This window comes from Oryctolagus cuniculus, chromosome 9 (assembly GCF_964237555.1).
Source record: "Oryctolagus cuniculus chromosome 9, mOryCun1.1, whole genome shotgun sequence".
Lineage (NCBI taxonomy): Eukaryota > Metazoa > Chordata > Mammalia > Lagomorpha > Leporidae > Oryctolagus > Oryctolagus cuniculus.
In genome coordinates, this window is record NC_091440.1 from 31,313,242 (window position 1) to 31,335,644 (window position 22,403).

At 38.0% G+C, this 22,403-nt stretch overlaps 1 pseudogene; it reads left to right on the forward strand.

Moving 5' to 3' along the window:
- Positions 1–21,362, forward strand: part of LOC100345586 (large ribosomal subunit protein uL10 pseudogene) — a 190,063-nt pseudogene extending 168,701 nt beyond the window's left edge.
- Positions 21,363–22,403: the final 1,041 nt, after the last annotated feature.

The window sequence follows — 22,403 nt, forward strand, 5'->3', positions numbered from 1 at the left end:
GATTGTACTAGAAGGAACAATCTTATAAGTTATATCTCTCAGTTATCAATACCTGTTTTTAATTATATTGCATTTTTGACCTTGCTTTTAACCAAATATATGTATTTCCTCATGATAAAGAATAAAATTTGGACACCTGCGTTGCTAATGTTTGGCTGTTCTGATAAGCCAATGCATTGAATAAAATGGTAACAAATGTTAAAAAGTTCAGCATTTTCCTTGGATATTTTCTCTGGGCACTTTACTCTGCCTGACATAGCCAGTACTAATGGGCAAACACAAGAAATCTCAATTTATGACACTGAAAATGCTATTGCTGGACCATACTGAAAAATTTCACACTTTCCCATTTAAGTTAGTTCCTGGATTTTTCCTATTCTTGGAAAGCATTTTGCTCAGATTTTTAGAAATATCAATAATAATTATAATCTATAGGGATACCCGTTACTCATATCATATTTAATTAGATAAAACATGCTGGTATTTCTAAATATTAATATCCCAGTTTCCATATTCATCCTGTTTTAGATTGCTGGCAATACATGAAATCATAAATTAGAAGACTAACTGAAGTACTATAGCAGTGTATAGCATTATTACTGAGCACTTAAATTTTTCATGAAGTTATGAGCCCTTAATCATGAGAGTATAAAGAAATATCTGCCATATTAAGTTCATTCTACATGCCTAAATGAGGTAATAGAAAGAGAAAGAAATGCAAGAGAGAATTTAAATTGTGTGCAGAGGGACTTAGTCCTTGGGTAGTCTGAGGTTTAAAAATGTGTTTGAATTGTAGTATTTCTTCTTTCTTCAACATCAAGAAAGGAGACTTCTGCAGCAAAAAGTCAAAAAAAATTTTTTTAATTGTACTAGTTGTATTTAAGCTCTCACTTGGGCTGGCTTGGAATAGTTTAGACAAAATAAATTAAGCTCTTCAGCTTGTGGCCATTAAAACGTTTCAGTGCATAAGGAAGTGAGATGGGCCTCCATGGATTAACCTCAGTAATATCTGCTGGAACACTTTCTAGTGCTGGCTAAAGTGCATTCCTGTGTATTTCCACTTAAGCCATCTGCCAATCTTAATGCTTATTCCTGAGGGAGGAAAACTTCCAGAGCTACTTCTCATTTAATTTGCAAGGACATCCTGTTTAGGTCCTTATCAAAAAGAAGAGAAGAATTGATGCCAAATACCACAAACTCTAGTTTAGAAAACTTAATGGGTTGGACTGATGTAATAACCCTCATTTAAAAGGAACTGTGGTTTACTTCTTTTACGTTTTGTAAATATGTTAAATGTATTGCTATTAGGTCTAAAGTCTAAAAAAAAAAAAAGTACTTTGTACAACAGCATTAAGGGATTTCTAGGTTTTAAAAAAAGTTTCTAACCTTTCCAAGATGCTGGCTGAATATTTTAGTGCACTAGAACTAAGAACTTTGTGTTCCTAGATCACAAGATGAAACTGAAATACTTACTTCTTTAAAAAAAGAAATTATCTGACTTAAAGATTTTATCATATGTGATGGGAAACAAAGGAATAGTGTATAAAAAATACCTGTTCCTTTTCTTCAGTGTTTTACAATCCTTCTTGAAAAAAGTAAATATTAAATTCAATTCTATGTGATTGAATTTCAAAATCTAAGTCACAAAATAATTGGCTTAATTCTCATTACTGTTGTAAAATACCACATAAGGCAAATGTAAGTATATTTTTATTTTGAAGAACTTTTTACTTGAGGGATAAGAATATGAGGGGGAACCGTTTTATTTTTTATTATTTAACAATAATAAATTATAACTAACACATAGTTCAAAACAATATAACACACTGTTTTTCTCTGTGTGCTACAAAAGGTATTTACAATGAGCAGATTAATGGAAACAAAAATTAAATAACATTTAAAAACACACCTGACCAGATCTTAGTGGAAATACTTCCAATTTTTTTCTTTTCAGTAGGATGCTGGTTTTGGGTTTGTCATATATTGTCTTTATTGTGTTGAGGTATGTTCTTTTTATACCCTAATTTTTAAAGTTTTTTATTTAATCAGAAAAGGATGTCGTGTTTTAGCAAATACTTTCTTGGCATCTATTGAGAGAATCATGTGGTTTTTATCCTTCATTTTGTTGATTGATGCATCATGATATTATTTTGTATATATTAGACCATCCATTTATCACTAGGATAAAAACAGACTGCACAATATTTTTTGATGTGTCGTTCCTGTTAATACTGCTTTTCATGTATCCCATAGGTTTTGATATGATACATTTTCATTCATTTCAAGGACATTTATTTTTTTTATTCATTTTATGACACCTTGTTCATTCAGGAGCATTTTGTTCAATCTCCATGTGTGTTCTCTGTTTTCCAGAGTTTCATTTGTTGTTCATTTTCAGCTGCGGTCAGAAACGTTACATGATATGATTTCAATCTTTTTGAATGTGTTGAGACTTGTTTTATGGCCAAGTAAATAGTCTATCTTAGAGACAAAAAATGTTTATTCTGCAGCTGTGTTTTTAAATATTCTGCTGCTATCTCTTAGGCCCATTTGGTCTGCAGTGTAGATTAGCTCTGTTTTTCTCTTTGTTGATAGTTTGCTTGTTTGACCCTTCCATTGATGAGGGTAGGTTGCTGAAATCCCTCACTATTCCTGGAGAGATGGTTGCTTATGTCTCCCTTTAGATCCATTAACATTTGTTTTAAAACAGAGTGTTCAAGCATTGGGTGCATATACATTTACTATAGTAGCATCTTACTGAATTGATCCCTAAATCATTACATAACGACAATGTTTGTCTCTTTTAACAGTGTTTATCATAAAGCCTCATTGTCTGATAAGAGTATAAATATTCCTGGTCATTTTTGACTTCCATTAGCATGGAATATGTTTTTCCATCCTTTCTCTTTCGGGCTGTTTGTATCTTTACATGTGAACAGCATTTGATGTGGGCAGCACATAGGTCATCTTTTTTTTTTTTTTTTTTAAATACAGGCAGTCATTCTGTATCTTTATTTTTTAAGATTTATTTATTTATTTGAAAGGCAGAATTACAGAGAAACTGAGGCAGAGATAGAGAGAGGTCTTCCCTCTGCTGGTTCACTCTCCAAATGACCACAATGGCTGGAGCAAGGCCAATCTGAAGCCAGGAACCTGGAGCTTCTTCTGGGTCTCTTTTATGGGTACAGGGGTCCAAAGGCTTGGGCCATCTTCTTCTGCTTTCCCAGGCCACAGCAGAGAGCTGTATTGGAAGTGGAGCAGATGGGTCTTGAACTGGCAACCATAGTGATACCAGCATTGTAGGCGGCAGCTTTACCCACCATGCCACAGTGCTTGCCCCTCTGTGTCTTTAATTGGGGAATTCATTTACATTAGAACTTATTATCAGTGAGTAATGATTCATCCTGGCATTTTTCCATACATATTCCTATTGTTTGTTTTGAATCTCCTTTGTACTTTTACTGGGCCTTTCTCTGCCTTCACTTTTTTTGTGATGCTGATTGTTTTCTCTATTTGTGTATACAGTGCATCCTTAAGCATTACTTGTAAGACTGAACAGGTGGAGACAAATTCTTTCAATCTGTGCTTGTCTTGGAAGGTTTTTATTTCACCTTCATTTATGAATACAATCTTCAGTGGGTAAAGCATTCCATGTCCTCAGCTTTTTTCTTTTAGAATTTTGACTAGATTTCTCCATTGTTTCCCGACCCTTAGGGGTTTCTGCTGAGAAATGCACTGTCAGCCTGGTGGGAGTTCCTTTAAAGGTGGCCTGGTGTTCCTTTCATAAAACTATCAGGACAGTCTCTTATATTTTACTTTGAAATTCTGACTACAATATGTCAATGTGGGGATCTTTTCTGCTCATGCCTACTTCTGGTTGTATTGCTTTCTGTATTTGGAGCTTCATATCTTTCTCCAAATTAGGCAAATTTTCTGCTACGATTTCATTAAATAGGATTTGTAAGCCATTTTTTTCCCCTTCCTTCATGGATTCCGACGACTCCTTTATTGGTCATTTGACGGTATCAAATAGGTCCCAAATACTGTTTCCATTCTTTCTAATTTTTCTTCTTATTAATTTTTCTGTCTTATTTATTCTCTAACAGAGATGTTTCAAAAGGATTGTCTACTAGAATCAATATTTTTTTCATTTTCCTCATCAAATCTGTTGGTAAGGCTTCCTTTCTTCATTTTTAATTTAGCTTATTGACTACTTCATTTCTGATATTTCTATTTGGTTCTTTTTCAATATCTCTCATTTGTTGATGTTCTCAATCATGTCTTATACTGGTGTTTTAATTTCATTTAGCTGATTCTCTGAGTAACTTTAAAATAATTCTTTTGAATTCTTTTTCATTTTATCAATCTTCTTTCTCGCAGTCCAACATGGGTGTACTGTTGTGTTCTTTTGGAGGAGTCGTATTGCCTTCACTGTTTGTGTTTCTTGTGTTTGTATGTTCATTTTTGTGCATCTGAGGGATCTGATATTTCTATCACTTCTCTAGTATTTTTTTTTTTTTGACTGAAGATTTTATTCTTGGAGATGTGCTTCTGAGGTTCCGTGGAGTGACTGAAGTTTACATTTGAGCTTCAAGAGTGCATGCTGGGTGGAACCTGGGAGCTCAGGACACTATTTTTAGTGCGGCAAGTATCCAGAATGACACCAAAAATGGGCATGATGGGGCACTGCTGCCTACAGTCATCGGAGGAGGGGATGTTGGCGTTCACTGTTATGCTCCAAGTTGTCACTTTTCCCTGTGCCAGTATGAACTAGCTGATTCACAGCTTAGAATGTTTGAGATTCTTTGGTGAAAAAATTATATATATATATATATATATATATCTTACTTCTATAAATTTGAAAAGTAGTGAAATCTTATTAAAGCTACCAGAGTTTTATATAAAGTTTTTTTCACAGACATTTCCAAATTGCTTCAAAAATATGCTGAAATGCTTTGAGAGATGTCTTCCAGCAATAACATACATTCCATTTCCCTGTTTTCTATTTCTATTCTCCTGCCTTTTGAGCATTTTCTAACATTTTCTTTCTCTTTCTTTGTGAGTGACATGGATTTTCATTTAGTTTATACCCACATTCTTATTCCTCCTTAGTAACAGCAAGTCACAAAAAAGTTGCGTTGTGGAATTACTATTTACAGGATATATTATTTTGAGAACATCTTGATAGTTCTTCAAAATATTATCTCTATTAACTAAATCAAACAAGTAAACAAAAATTTCAGAATACTGCAATAAAGTTTCAAATTAAATTCTGGATATATACCTAACATAATGTGATCATTACATACTTTTTCAAATAATTTTTGGTTGCTTTTGATCTGCTTCTATCTCTTCAAAATGCATTGAAAATGAGGATAAACTCTAATGTGTTTTTTTTAAGGATAAACTCCAGACATGCTTGCAAAATAAGCCATTTTAATGAGCACTTCATATAAAATATCTAGAAATTAATTGTTATCGTGACACCTCTCCTGATGATTATATTAGTTCAATCTTTGTACACACATCCACATGACTGGGCACCAAATATACTAATACACCACAGTTATACTCTAGGTAATTGGGGTCCAATCTTAAACAGCAATTTTCAGCAAATTTCCTTGTTGAATAATATGCTGAATATAGTCAAAGCAGGCTGACTTCGGTAAAATAGAACTAATATAGATAATAATTTTTTTTAGGTTTTGCTGCACAAAATACTTTACATTCCGGAGCTATGTTCTTTTTAATAAAAGTAGATATTCTAGGGGCCGGAATTGTGGCATACTGGGTAAAGCCCCTGACTGTGATGCCAAGTATCCTATTTGGACTTCAGTCTAGTCCTGGCTGCTCCACTTCTGTTCCAGTTCCCTGCTGATGGCCTGAGAAAAGCAGTAGAAGATGGTCCAAGTGCTTGAGCCCCTGCCCCATGTGGGACACCTGGAAGAAGCCCTGGCTTCTGGACTCAGCCTGGTCCAGCCTTGGCATCGCAGCCATCTGGGGAATGAACCAGAGATGGAAGATATTCTCTCTCTCTCTCTCTCTCTCTCTCTCTCTCTCTCCCCCTGTCTCTTCCTCTCTCTGTAACTCTATTTCAAATAAATTAATACATCTTTTAAAGAGTGTAACATTTTCAGTTTATGTTTTCTCACATTTTATGACTTAATATATTGTAGGAGACAATAACATAAACAGAAGGACTATCTGCTTTCTCCATTACTATAATTAATTGGGGATGTAATGTAGGAGATGATAGCAGAGAAGTCACTCATAGGTAACTGAAGTTTGTAGGTAATTATGAAACAGAGGAAACACATTTAAATGGGTAATATTCAAAGGTGCTTAAGACACAGCTATAAAAAACAGCAGATTTGTTTATCTATTAAGTTACCTGGTGACTTTGAAGCTACACGACTATTTTTTTTTTTTTTTTGACAGGCAGAGTGGACAGTGAGAGAGAGAGACAGAGAGAAAGGTCTTCCTTTGCCGTTGGTTCACCCTCCAATGGCCACCGTGGCCAGCACGCTGCGGCCGGCGCACCATGCTGATCCGATGGCAGGAGCCAGGCACTTATCCTGGTCTCCCATGGGGTGCAGGGCCCAAGCACCTGGGCCATCCTCCACTGCACTCCCGGGCCACAGCAGAGAGCTGGCCTGGAAGAGGGGCAACCGGGACAGAATCCGGCGCCCCAACCGGGACTAGAACCTGGTGTGCCGGCGCCGCAAGGCGGAGGATTAGCCTAGTGAGCCGCGGCGCCAGCCACGACTATTTTTTTTTTTAAAGATTTATTTGTTTACTTGAAAGTCAGAGTTACACAATGAGAGAAGGAGAGGCAGAGGCAGAGGGAGAGAGAGAGAGAGAAAGAGAGAAAGGTCTTCCATCCACTGGCTCACTCCCCAGTTGGCCTCAAGGGCCGGAGCAGCACCAATCCAAAGGGAGGAGCCAGGAGCTTCTTCCAGGTCTCCCACCATGGGAACAGGCACCCAAGGACTTGGGCCATCTTCTACTGCTTTCCCAGGCTGTAGCAGAGAACTGGATCAGAAGTGGCCCAAACCGGGACTCAAACCGGCGACCATATGGGATGTCAAAGCTATAGACTGGGGCTTTAACCAGCTGCGCCACAGTGCCAGCCCTACACGACTATTGATCCACCTTTCGATCAGAAAAAAACAAAACAAAAAAAAAAAAAAAAACCAGTTATACCAAAAGTCTCATCTTATTTTGCTGTTTGTTAAGCACCATCTCAAATGTCCTTAAATGATAAATAAATAGATGACTATAATTTCAGAAAAAAATCACATTAAAATGTTTGTGCCAGTGTGTCAAATTGAAATGGAATTTTAAATAAACTAAATGACAGGTTTTTTTCTTAATTCCTTTTTTATAGGTATATTTTCCATTAAATCCTTTCATTGAAGATTAAAATAGGCTTTTTCCTGAATTTGTGGGGAAAATAAACCCTATAATCTGTGAGACAATGCCAAATTGAAATGAGATAGTACGTAAGAGCAAAATTAGCTTCTTTAAAAATTTTTATTTATTTTCCATATTAAATCTTTATAAACCTAAAGAATTAAATGCTATCATCCTCAAAATTCCAACTCTGCTTCCTGATGTTTGCTCCTATCGGCCAGTCCTTCCTAGCTCTCAGCAGAGGCCGGATGTCTGTGGTGCTGGCAGTTGTTTAGAAACCCAGTTAACGGCTAATGGACTGGTAGGTAGCACACATTGACAGACTGAGACTCAGAGCCTGGAAATGATCCCAGCCCTGAAAGCCCTCAGTGCTGCCTGATAATTAGTTCATTACATACAGGATTCGAAAATTAGGACCAAAATACAGTATCTGTTCACCTTCTTAAGAATCTTCAGAAATTACAATTGATAATATTATACTTCAAGACAATCCAAATAGTTGATAAATGACACCTATTTCTGCATTAATCCAACTATACAAATACTCAGCAACATTCAGTGTGAACCTCTTCCTTAGTATGACCTGCTCCTTGCTGGAGTTTGATTTTATCTAAAATTGATTTTAAAAAGAAAACAGTTCAGGGAACCATTAGAAAATTATGGCCTTTATTTTTACAGTAGAAGAAAGTTTCCATTTTAATTATACCGACAATCACAAAGATCAGATTAAAAATATCATTCATTGACAAATGTACTTTTAAAACTAAGAACAACAAAAGGAACACCAATAAATAAATCTTCAAAAAAATAAATATATATTCAGTATATATTTTTTGAGATGGACATAATAATTTATATTGTATGAATGAAAAGGCATATTAATTTCTAAATTTAAAGTATTTTTCTATGGCTTAATAACAATATGACTGCTAAGCATATTTCATGAAAAATAATCTATGAGTTGCATATTTCTTTCTTTTTTTTTTTTTTTTTTTTTGACAGGCAGAGTGGACAGTGAGAGAGAGAGACAGAGAGAAAGGTCTTCCTTTGCCGTTGGTTCACCCTCCAATGGCCGCTGCAGCCGGTGCACCGCACTGATCCGATGGCAGGAGCCAGGTGCTTCTCCTGGTCTCCCATGGGGTGCATGGCCCAAGCACTTGGACCATCCTCCACTGCACTCCCGGGCCACAGCAGAGAACTGGACTGGAAGAGGGGCAACCGGGACAGAATCCGGCGCCCCAACTGGGACTAGAACCCGGTGTGCTGGCGCCGTAAGGCGGAGGATTAGCCTAGTGAGCCACAGCGCCGGCCCGCATATTTCTTTTTGAAATATATCTCAAGGCTGGTGCCATGGCTCACTTGGTTAATCCTCCACCTGTGGCGCTGGCATCCCATATGGGCTCCCGATCTAGTCCCGGTTGCTTCTCTTCCAGTCGAGCTCTCTGCTGTGGCCCAGGAGGGCAGTGGAGGATGGCCCAAGTGCTTGGGCCCCTGAACCCGCATAGGAGACCAGGAAGAAGCACTTGGCTCCTGACTTAGGATCGGCGCAGTGCCAGCCATGGTGGCCACTTGGGGAGTGAACCAACGGAAGGAAGACCTTTCTCTCTGTCTCTCTCTCTTTCACTGTCTATAACTCTACCTCTCAAATAAAAATAAATAAATAAAAATATATCATACTGAGCTAATAGTAAGGCTTTTTTTAAAGGTTCATTTTATTTTATTTGAAATAGAAAGTTACAGAGAGAGAGAGAGAGAGAGAGAGATCAAGGTTTTCCAACCACTGGTTTACTCCCCAAATGGATGCATTGACCAGGGCTGGGCCAGGCTAAAGCCAAGAATCAGGATCTTCTTACTAGTTTCCCACATGGGTTCAAGGGCACAAGCAGTTGGGCCATCTGCTGCTTCCTCAGGCGCATTAGCAGGGAGCTAGATCAGAAGTGGAGTAGCCGTGACACAAACCAGCACCCACATGCCGGCTTCACCCACTATGCCACAATGCCAGCCCCTAATTATGTTTTTTGAAAGGAAAATGTTTATTAGTTTTCTTAATGTAGATGATAGAATGAAGATGCAAGTAGAAACTTTTCTTTAATGAAATTCCTTTCCTTAAATTATGTTGGCAAGAATGTTAACTATAATCCATAATTCTTTGAAACCATATGAAAATGATGTGAAATTCTTTGAAATCACATGAAAATGATGTGAAATATATCTTCATATAACAAAAGTCATTCTTCCCATTTTCCAGAAGACCAACTTAAGTCACTAAAAGCAAATGATTTAACCAACTCAGTAAGTAAAGGAAATTGAATCTTTGTTCTGTCATGTTCAAGTAAGATGTTCTACAAATTTTATATAAGACCCAATCCTAGACCATGTGAAAATCAACTGAGATCAAATAAAGTTGGAATACAATGCTTGAATATAACTAAAAATAATCCATATTAATATAATGGAAAATGACTCAGAAGAGAAAAAGTGCTTTGATATTTTGATGTTCTCATTAAAGTTTTATATACAACTGAGGAAAAAACTCAATATACTTAAATATATACTAATAGATTCAATAGATGTTCTGAAACTGAAAGGGTAGGAGAAAAACATGAGAAAGGCAGAATTTGAATGCAATTTGAAAAGGTATAAAATGTATGTAATTGGAATACCAGAGGGAGAAGAAAAAAAAAATAGTAGAACAAATATTGATGGGGTTGGTGTTGTGGTGCAGCAGGTTAACGCCCTGGCCTGAAGCACCAGCATCCCATGTGGGTGCCGGTTCTATTCCCAGCTGCTCCTCTTCCAATCCGGCTCTCCTCTGTGGCCTGGGAAAGCAGCAAAGGATGTCCTAAGTCCTTGGGCCCCTGCTCCCACATGGAAGCCCTGAAGGGGCTCCTGGCTCCTGGCTTCAGATCTGCCATCCTGGGAGTGAACCAGCAGATGGAATTACTCTCTGTCTGTCTTTACCTCTCTCTGTAACTCTGCCTTTCAAATAAATAAAATAAATCTTAAAAAATAATGCCCAAGAATTTTCCAAATTTGTGATAGACACCAATGCACAGATCTAGGAATCTGCTAGATGTCAAACGGGATAAATAATAACGGGATAAATAAGCTCAAAAAGAGAGTCATGCCATAATATAACTGCAAAAAATTCAAGACAAAGACAAAAGTCTTGAAAGAAGCAAAGGACAAAGGAAATATAAGTCTAAGGAAATATAGGAAAATCCTTGACTAAATAAGTTGAATAAAAATTACATAAAACTATGTGCAGAAAACCTGCAACCAAGAAGAAAATGCCAGCACCATTGCTGTGGTATAGCAGGTAAAGCTGCTGCCTATGATGGCAGCATCACATATCAGTGCCAGTTTATATCCTGGGTGCTCCACTTCTGATCCTGCTACCTGATAAAGACCTAGGAAAAGAAGAGGGAGATGGCCCAGGTGCTTGGACCACTGCCACCCATGTAGGAGACCTGGAAGAGTCTCCTGTCTTCAGCTTGGCCCAGCCCTGGTCATTGCATCACCTGGGGAGTGATCCACTGGATGGAAGACTTCACTCTTTCTGTCTATCCCTCTGTGTGTGTTTTGACTTTCAAATAAAAAAAAATAAATCTTACAAAAAAAAAAGAAAATGGAGAGAAAATTTTAAATGTTGCGATAAAATACTATCCGACTAGAATTCCATATCCAGTGAAATTACCCATCAAGGTGAAGGAAAAATAAGGAGCTTCTTAGACCAAAACAAAGACTCCATTGCTGGCATACCTGGTTCTTGACTTCTTTCAGCCTAGAAATATGGGAACTGTCCAAGACAAAAAGCGAAAGTAAGTTTCCTGAGCAAGCATGAAATAAAAAGAAAAGTTTTCTTACTCATGGGAGATCAGGGGTGCAGAGAGGGATCCCAGAGCTGGGTCTCTGAAGGGGAAGTGGGATTTAATTATCATAAATGGATTTTTAACTTCTTCTTTGGGTTCATTACTTTGGGGTGATGTTATGAGCATGAGACATGGGGTTTGATCCGAGGCACTGAGTACAGGTACAAAAGGGTTTGGGGCTACAGAAGCTCAGGTGTCCACAAATGCTTCATGAGCATGGAAGGCAATGTATGTGGCTCTGTTAGGGCCCCCATGCAAACAAGCTATCTCCTTGAAATAATAAAAAGGAGAATGTTCATCATCTTTGGGGTCCCCTAGGCCTACATTCCCTTCTCTAAGACCACCAACCAACCGTTGTTCGGGATTTTGGAGTGACAATTACTCTATTTCTTGCTGAGTTTGGGCAACAAGGAAGGTGGTAGGTTGGTGGCCCCAGAGTTGGAGGGTTTATCCAGCAGGCCTTGATGGAACTCCTCAGGGAGATTCACAGAAGGTAACATTGGTAAACCATCTGTAGCTTGAAAGTGTTGATATCCATGGCTTTCCATGGACATTTTGAACTTATTTTAAATTCATACACATGTGTATATGCACAGGTTAGTATATATGTACATATTTCTATTCTCTGTTAATTAAAAGAATATAGAAAAATATTATCCCAGAAGCCATAAGCACGTCTAGAACCCAGATCATGAGGTTTTTTTTTAACTTTTATTTAATGAATATAAATTTCCAAAGTATGGCTTATGGATTACAATGGCTTCCCCCTCATAACGTCCCTCCCACCCACAACCCTCCCCTTTCCCATTCCCTCTCCCCTTCCATTCACATCAAGATTCATTTTCGATTCTCTTTATATACAGAAGATCAGTTTAGCATACATTAAGTAAAGATTTCAACAGTTTGCTCCCACACAGAAATATAAAGTGAAAAATAATAGATGATTTTTTAAATGATGATGAAATCAGATCAGACCTATTGTCATGTTTAATCCCAGTGAGAGTCAAGTTGGGAATTGATAATTTCTTCTTTTTTTTTTTTTAACAGAAGATCAGTTTAGTATACATTAAGTAAAGATTTCAACAGTTTGCACCCCCATAGAAACACAAAGTGAAATATACTGTTTGAGTACTCGTTATAGCATTAAATCTCAATGCACAGCATATTAAGGACAGAGATCCTACATGAGGAGTAAGTGCACAGTGACTCCTGTTGTTGACTTAACAATTTGACACTCCTGTTTATGGCATTAGGAATCTTCCTATGCACCAGTCATGACTTTCCAAGGCTATGGAAGCCCCTTGAGTTCTCCGACTCTTATCTTGTTTAGACAAGGTCATATTCAAAGTGGAGGTTCTCTCCTCCCTTCAGAGAAAGGTACCTCCTTCTTTGAAGACCTGTTCTTTCCACTGGGATCTCACTCACAGAGATCTTTCATTTAGGTTTTTTTTTTTTTTTTTTTTTTTTTTTTTTGCCAGAGTGTCTTGGCTTTCCATGCCTGAAATACTCTCATGGGCTTTTCGGCCAGATCGGGATGCCTTTAGGGCTGATTCTGAGGCCAGAGTGCTGTTTAGGACATCCGCCATTCTATGAGTCTGCTGAGTATCTCGCTTCCCATGTTGGATCACTCTCCCCTTTATTTATTCTATTAGTTAGTATTATCAGGTACTAGACTTGTTTATGTGCTCCCTTTGACTCTTAGTCCTTTCATTATGATCAATTGTGAACTGAAATTGATCACTTGGACTAGTGAGATGCCATTGGTACATGCCACCTTGATGGGATTAAATTGGAGTCCCCTGGTATGTTTCTAACTCTACCATTTGGGCAAGTCAGCTTGCACATGTCCCAAATTGTACATCTCTTCCCTCTCTTATTCCCACTCTTATGTTTAACAGGGATCACATTTCAGTTAAATTTCAACACTTAAGAATAACTGTGTATTAATTACAGAATTAAACCAGTCATATTAAGTAGAACAGACAAAAAAAAACTACTAAGAGGGATAATGTATTAAGTTGTTCATTAACAGTCAGGGCTATGCTGATCAAGTGAGTTCTAATATCATTTTCCAGTAAGAGACTCCTGGGTTACTTAGAGAAATAACTGATTCTGGAACTGGGACAGGAAAGATACAAGATGAACTTGGCACATCTTCTAATCTCTAGGATAGAAGGGATGTGTTTAATATAAAATAAAGTAGTTAAATTAAGTAATTAAATAAATAAAGAGTAAAACAACAATGTAAGATACTCTGATAACCTCTCCATTGATGAATGCATATGAAAGGGATATAGGAGCAAACTGAAAGAGTTCTCAATTTCCAAAGCTCTATTTTAGCCAATAAAATAAAGTAGTATTAGGATATAAACCAGTGCATAAAAGAAATATCCTAAATATGCTGACATAAATATTATTTAATAAGTAAATAAATGATAGCCAGCAGACAGATCTTACAGAAGAAATGTAGTGAATTTTTTAGGTACTCTATCCTTACGGAGTAAATCCCTACTCTTTAAGGATGGGCTATGTGTTATAATTTCCTTCTAAACTTTCCAATTTGCAAATGAAGAGGAAGAATAGCATCACTGTGTAGAACCTTGACCAGCACTACCTCAGCCAAGTGATCAAGATCACTGCTAACACGTGTTAAGTTGGTGATACTATGTGTGTTTCACATGTTGTCATGACAAAAGCACACCTCTGTGACCTTCCTCCACAAAACCTAGACACCACTTTAATAATCAAACAACAGACAAATTCCAGTGGAGAGACATTCTATAAAATATCTGACAAGACTTACTCAGGAAAGTCTGAGCTACTTCAAGAGGCTGGAGAAACTAAGGAGACATCAAACTGCAATTTGCTATCTTAGATGGGATCCTCGAGCATAAATAGACATTAGATAATAACTCAGGAAGCATGAATAAACTATGCGTGTTATTAATAATAAATAATAATGAATCGATTGTGGTTCACTAATTATGGGAAATTTTCCACATTAATATTTAATGTTTGTGAGAGAGAACCAGAATGTGGGCTATGTGGGAACTCTATATACAACCTTCTCAATTTTTCTGTAAATCTAAAACTATTCTGAAAAATAAAGCTTAAATAATAAAATATACTCATAAATTACCTGTTGTAAATTACAAACCTTTAAATGTGTCTCTTCCTCTCAGAAAACTGAAACCAAATAAGATTTTATAGTATGCATCATTCTTTTGATTGTTGAAGAGAAACTAGGATATCTGATGGCATATCTGGGTTAAACAACAAATATTTAAAATATAAAAAGGAGAATCTCTGTCATACTGCAAAACTTAGAAACCATGTGAACACCAAACTTGTTTTTATATGATTTTACACAGCTGTCTCCAAGCCAAACTGTTCTGGGCAAATGTCAGAACTTTTCAAACTGTTTATATACTGAACAAGCAAAGCCGCCCAAGTCCATTCACAATTGATTCCTCAGTTCCCTTCAGTACTGAAGAACAGCTCTTTCACAAATGCAGTTCATCTTCCATAGCCTGCAAAGAAAAAAAAAAAAAAAAAAAGATGACATCAGCTGCATAGGTGAGTGTCTAAACAGTAGGAATTCAAAATGTCTGGTAAATTCATCTTGAACAGTTAAACATTAAGTGAAGAGTACACAGAATGAAAAAAATTAGTGAAGATGCATGCAAAAAATGATTTTTTTTTCTTTGTTACTGTTTAATCTCCATTTTAATGAGTGGAGATTAGAACTCATTATTTATTCAAGAGTCAACAGACATATCAAGAGGATAATCAGATTTCCAAATAAGTCTATTTTCAAACTTGGATTAAGGCATGTCTTGTGAAACTCTGATTAGATGCCTTTTGAGAGCCTCTATCTGATTTCAATAGACCAGAATTTAAAAGCAGAATCCTACGTCTGATTGCATTCTTTTCAGCCAGTGTTTATTTCAACTGTAGGATGCCATATATAGACTAGTGGTTATGAAAATGAAGAAAGGCAGAGAGGTTTTTCCCATCACTTAGGAAAAGAACAAGCAAACTCCTCATCATTAATTTCAACTTTCCTGTGAAACTATGTGAATACATTCATCAGTGGAGGGGGAAAATCCTATAGCCATATCTTGATCAATCACATAATGGTTTTCTACTTTACCTAACCCCATTCATTTTCTGCATCCTTCTGACAATCTAAATTTGTGCCAAGAAGGCTGTTGATTTTGCAGTTATTTTAATTTTAATTTTATAACTTATTTTTTATTCACTTATTGTAAGGCAGAGAGAAAGAGAGAGAGAGAGAGAGAGAGAGAGAGAGAGACTAATGGGAGCAGGCATTCAGTCTAATAGTTAAGATGCCCAAACCCCACATCAGAGTTGTGATGGGTTTGATTCCCAGTTTCAGATCCACTGGGTTCCTAAAATCCAAGTGTGAGACCCAGATCATGTTCCCACCTTCTGGCTTCAACCCTGGTCTAATCCCTACAGTTGTGGCATTTGGAAAGTAAACCTGTTTGCGGGAGCTCTCTCTCACTGTGTCTCTCTCAATCTCTCTCCCTCCCCCCCATCTCTATTTCTATCTCTTTCTTTCACTCTTTGTCTCCTAAAGAAAATACACACAAGTGTAAAATGTACATATGAATAAATTGGATATATTGAAACATGATGTAATACATATTATACATGGTATTACACATCATAAACATTGTACAATTATATGTGATATGTTGATATATGTTTACATCTAAATCTGAACAGTTTCTACATTTACTATATTTTTAGTAAATTTTTATTCTATTAATATGTGCTGGGCCAGTGCTGTGGCATAAGTTAAGCTTCCACCTGTTGTGCCAGTATCCCATATGGGTATCAGTTCATGTCCTGGCTGCTCCTCTTCAGATCCAGCTCACTGCTAATGGCCTGGGAAAGCAGTGGAAGACGGCCCAAGTGCCTGGGACCCTGCAGCCATGTGGGAGACCCACAAGAAGCTTCTGGCTCCTGGCTTCAGATTGGCTCAGCTCCAGCTGTTGCGGCCAACTCAGGGGTGAACCAATGGATGGAAGATCTTTCTCTCTATCTCTCCCTCTCTTTTTAACTCTGCCTTTCAAATAAATAAATAAACCTTAAAAAGTGTGCTTCATTTCATTTATTGAAATTAGTATCTGTACTAACAGGATAAATCATATTATTATGTTGAATAACATAGAATATTAAACAATTAAAATGACTAAAGCTAATAAAGATACTTGCAAAATACTTGAAAATTAAAGCAAATAAAATAATTTCAAATTAACATAAGCATGTATTTCCACAAGAGGGGTTAGGAAACTAACATTCCATTAATAATTCTGCCCAGGTTGAATAAACCTCACTATCATGTAGCTTTGGATAGATTTTATAATGATTAGTTCCATTTCTCTCATGTAAATTAAAGGTTCAAATTCTTTAAAAAAATTAATTTAAATACCAAAAAATCCCAGTAAGGTATCTCATCAATGGGCAGAAAAGCCAGTATAATGGTTAAATATATCTGAATTCTAGCCAAATACTAGCAATTAAAGAGTATGTCAATTTTTACGTAAACCTGGAACTACCAAGGTCTAGTTTCAAAATATGAATGCTTACTATATAGATAAAATTAAAATTAACAGAAAATTCCTAATTTTCCAATTTATCTCATTTTGTTAGATTAATTTTTTCTTATATGTTGATTTCTAGACATCCATAGTTATTAAATACTTAAGCAAAATGCTAATTAACACACAGTAGTTGTGACTGTAATTAAGTCCCTATCAGTTCTGAGAACACTTTTTTTTTTTTTAATGTATTGAGTTTGCAGGGGTCAGGGGAAAGAATTTAGTGAGCTGAAGGATCCTTTCTTTCCAGTTTTAAACTTTTTAAGTATGATTAAGGAAACAGATTTTATGATACCTCATTAAATTTCAAATTAGATTTTCATCATATAATTCTAAGAAACACAAAATGTAAATATTTGCTTTATTTTAAGGAATACTAGGAAATGTGAAACTTGAGTAGTAGTTTGAAAATACATAAAACAATGAAAGCAAGTTGTCTTTAATAACTTGATACAAAATCATTTCTGTAGAAACAACACATTGCAATATTGGTGATTATAGCTGCTTTAGATGAACAGCATGAAGCATATCCTGTGCAATATTTCTTGATTTGGTCACAGAATTGTGGTATAATATTCAGCTCGCCCATATGTCTTGAGCTATTCATTTCCTGTTACTTTACTGGACCAGAAGCCAAAGACTTTCAGTTTTCTTGCCTTTATCATACATCTGCCTGGTTATTGCTATTTAAGCTGACCTGGATCTTGATGACCACAAGGTGACTTACTATAGTTGTTTTCCCAAAAGACATAAGCAGCAACACATGTTTTTTAAATGCAACCAATGTTGTTTTGAGACTTTTCAAATAACTTGGGAGCAATCAAATTTAGACTGCACACATATAGCCATAAGTTAATATAAACTTCTTTTGAGAGAAAGGACATAGTTATACACAATGTATAAATTATTTGAATTAAACTTTTATTAAAGTTGTATTTCTTCACTGCATTTGGACTTCAGTATGACTTCTCTCACTCTACATACTTTCCAGAGCATGTCACTTAAATGTTTATATTAGCAATGCTACATATCAAAGCATTCGTTAGAGAACTTTCCATAGACTACATGCTTAATACCTGAATGACTTTCTTCCTTATCTGGTTTTGCTAGACAGAGCAAGTACAATACTATAATGGTTAAAGTCCCTTTTTATATTTATAGGAGAATTAATTTATACCTCACCCACTGTACAGCTAAGTTTTATTACAGGTTTACTATCCTACATCCAAAATATTTGTACAAGGAATCTTCCAGATTTTGGATATTCTCAGATTTTATAATATTTGCAAATACATGAGACAATTTGGGAGACAGAACCCAAACCTAAACATGAAAATCATGAATATACCATATTATACAACAATTTTAAAATTTTTGTGCAGGGAAAAACATGTGTGTACATTGGATCAGCAGAAGGCAAAGGAACTTCTGTCTCCAACCTCAGGCAGACAATCTGTGACTGTTCAGCATCACCATCATCTCTGACTCTAATTTAGAGTCTACCTCCAAGCAATCATTTCTCATACTTACACACAAATACATGCCTAAAGGTATAAACTATGACTTGCCATTAAAGCTTGGAATATATATGGTGTTCAGAGACACTAACCTGCACAGGTGCATTGCCAGAAAAATTGGGTCAGCTGCTAAAAGCCACAACAAACAATGGCAAAGTTTTAGTCTCTGCCTAGGATGCTGCATTTTGATTAAAAGGTTCTTATAGCTTCCTTTCACTATTTTAGAGAAGAAGCAGTCAAAGTGGTTGAAGGACTTGGAAGTAAATTTTCTAGGAATGGATAACCATTCTGCTAGATGGTTTTTAAAAATGTTTCCTCCAGGGGCTGGTGCTGTGGTGTAGTGGGTAAAGCTGCCACCTACAGTGAGCCCTGGCTGCTCCACTTCAGATCCAGCTCCCTGCTAGTGTGCCTGCAAAGATGACCCAACTCCTAGGGCCTCTGTACCCACATGGGAGACCCAGATGAAGCTCATGGCTCCTGATTTTGGCCTGGCCAAGCTCTGGCCATTGCAGCCATTTGGGGAGTGAACCAGCTGATGGAAGGTATTTCTCTCTCCATTTCTGCTTCTCTCTCTGTAACAGTGCCTTTCAACCAAATAAATAATTCTTAAAAAATAGCTTCCTCCAAAGTTGTTCACGTTATTAACCTTTTTTGTCTTAAAAGGCTCTCTTTGATTTTATAAACTGATACAAATTCTTGTTCTGTTAAACCCACATACATTTTCACCATGTTGTCTACAGGTCCTTTTCTGCAACGACAACATCATCTTCATCAATACTATTATCACAATCAACTTGATTCCAAACCAATTTGGCAATATCAACATCAGCCAATGAATTAACAGCTGCTGACTTATTATTAGCATTAAAAATATGTAGGATAGGCCAGCGCTGCGGCTCAATAGGCTAATCCTCCACCTGCGGTGCCGGCACACCAGGTTCTAGTCCCGGTTGGGTCACCGGATTCTGTCCCGGTCAGCTCTCTGCTGTGGCTCGGGTGTGCAGTGGAGGATGACCCAAGTACTTGGGCCCTGCACCCCATGGGAGACCAGGAGAAGCACCTGGCTCTTGCCTTTGGATCAGCACTGTGCGCCAGCCGCAGCGGGCCGGCCGCGGCGGCCATTGGAGGGTGAACCAACGGTAAAGGAAGACCTTTCTCTCTGTCTCTCTCTCTCTCTCACTGTCCACTCTACCTGTCAAAAATAAATAAATATAGGTTGGATAACCACCTGCAGTTCCCACATTCCATAAGGGCGCCAGTTCAAGTCCTGGCTGCTCCACTTCCAATCTAGCTCTGTTATGACCTGGGGAAGCAGTGGAGGATGGTCCAAGTGCTTGGGCCCCTGCACCTGTGTGGGAGAACTGGAAGAAGCTCCTGGATCCTGGCTTCAGATCGGCCCAGCTCCAGCCATTGTGGCCATCTGAGAAGCAAACCAGTGGATGGAAGATTTCTCTCTCTCTCTGCCTTTGCCTCTGTCTCTCTGTAACTCTGCCTTTGAAATAAATAAATAAATAAATCTTAAAGCAAAATAAATAGGCTGGCGCCATGGCTCAATAGGCTAATCCTCCACCATGTGGCGCCAGCACACCGGGTTCTAGTCCCGGTCGGAGCTCCGAATTCTGTTCCCATTGCCCCTCTTCCAGTCCAGCTCTCTGCTGTGGTCCAGGAGTGCAGTGGAGGATGGTCCAAGTGCTTGGGCCCTGTACCCACATGGGAGACCAGGAGAAGCATCTGGCTCCTGCCTTCGGATCAGCGCGGTGCGCCAGCCGCAGCGCGCCGGCCACGGTGGCAATTGGAGGGTGAACCAACGGTAAAGGAAGACCTTTCTCTCTGTCTCTCTCTCTCTCACTGTCCACTCTACCTGTCAAAAATAAATAAATAAATAAATAAGTTTTATTAATTTAAGTTTTCTAAAAGAAATTAAGCTTCCTCCTGAATCCTTTCCTTCAGTTAATTTAATTTAAGGGAGAGTATTTTAACATGGAAAATCTACAACAAAAAGTAATGAGTCCCTTGCTCCTTTAGTGCTTCTGGCTTCTCTTGCCAGGAGTCTCATGAGAGTGACATTGTCTTTAAACCCCACATGGCAATCTCTGATGCACCACCGTGATGCCCAGAGAGACAGGGCTACCTGGTAGTCCAATTACTTTCTTAAGATCATCCAGTTTCTGAATGATTATCCAAAATGCTTCATTGCAGCAGCGGACAATGTGGAGTCTAATCACATGTAGCAGATCCACATGTCCTTTCCAGGGAAGGCTGTGGTGTGATGGGCAAGAACACCATGATGCGCAAAGCTGTCTGAGGGCACCTGGAGAACAACCTGGCCCTGGAGAAGCTCCTGCCTCATATCCAGGGAAATGTGGGTTTTGTGTTCACCAAGCAGGACTTCACTGAGTTCAGGGATATGCTACTGGCCAATAAAGTGCCATTGTCCCCCATGAGGTCACTGTGCCAGCCCAGAATGATCATCTAGAGTCTGAGAAGACCTTCTTTTTCCAGGAGTTGGGGATCACCACTAAAACCTCCAGGGGCACCATTGAAATCCTGAGCGATGTGCAGCTGATAAAGACTGGAGACAAAGTGGGAGCCAGTGAAGCCACACTGCTGCACACGCTGAACATCTCTCTCTTCTCCTTTGGGCTGATCATCCAGCAGGTGTTCGTCAATGGCATCTACAGCCCCAAAGTGCTAGACATCACTGAGAAAACCCTGGCCTCACGCTTCCTGGAGGGTGTCCGCAATGTTGCCAGTGTTTGCCTGCAGATTAGTCATCCAACTGCTGCATCAATACCCCATTCTATCATCAATGGGTGCAAACAGGTCCTGGCTTTGTCTGTGGAGACTGAGTACACCATCCCACTTGCTGAAAAGGTCAAGGCCTTCCTGCTGCCCCTGTGGCTGCTGCCACAGTGCTGCTCCAGCCCTAGCTGTTTGAGGCCAAGGAAAAGTCGGAGGAGTCAAAGATATGGATGGGATTTGGCTTCTTTGATAATCACCTTTGAGAAACAAAGGAAATGAAGGCTTATTTCTCTTAAAAAAATCTATTCTGATGTTATACTATGTGGTAAAGTACTTTACTATCACTTGCTCATCATCCTCAACTGCATTTACAGTAACACGATTTTTTTTCAATGGAAATATGTTTATCGATCAGCTATTTCAACCCTCTTCCTTTTGCCATGCAGGCAGTGGGAGAGCTGTGACAGATCCAACTTTCCTGATCAGAGACAGTGCAGGTTGAAGATGCCAGTACGGATCCTCTTCCCTGAGCACTCAGTGAAGCATGAATTCGGCATTTCATGGAATTTCCTGTCCTGCCTGTTAACTTTGGGATCTCAGATTTATATGATATTCTCTGAAATAATAATGAAACTGTAGACAATAAAAGATTCTCCTCCCTTTGCTTAACATCAAACTTCCCTTAGCCACCTACCATACCAACATCTCAGAATAGTTGTTAGTCTGCCAGTTACATAGTAATCTGATATCTCATAATAGTTTGCTAAATATTTGCTGAGCTACTTTTAAGAGAGTCACTGATAATACTGGAGAGAACCACCTATAGTCCAGTTGGCCACTGGGTCTGGGCAGATTGATTCAAACTAGCAGGAGAGTTACTTTATAAATCATTACAATGCAAAATGTCACCCCTATTGATATTTTGGTATACATCTCTGAACATGTGACACACGTAGAAGTATGATCCACTAAGCACATGTCCAAAGGACTTTTCACATCTTTTTTCCCCTGATGCATCATGTCCCATTACCTAGTTTCACAGTTATGCCATATTTACTTTAACTCCATAAATCCCCAACCTCTTCTTGAACAGGGAGACTAATGTGGCTTTTCCCTCATTTTTTGTGGTATCATAAATAAAACTTCTCTGCTTTGCTTTATTTAAATTATTATTGTTTTGATTTATTTATTTCAGAGGCAGGGAGAGACAGAAACACAGAGTCCTGTCC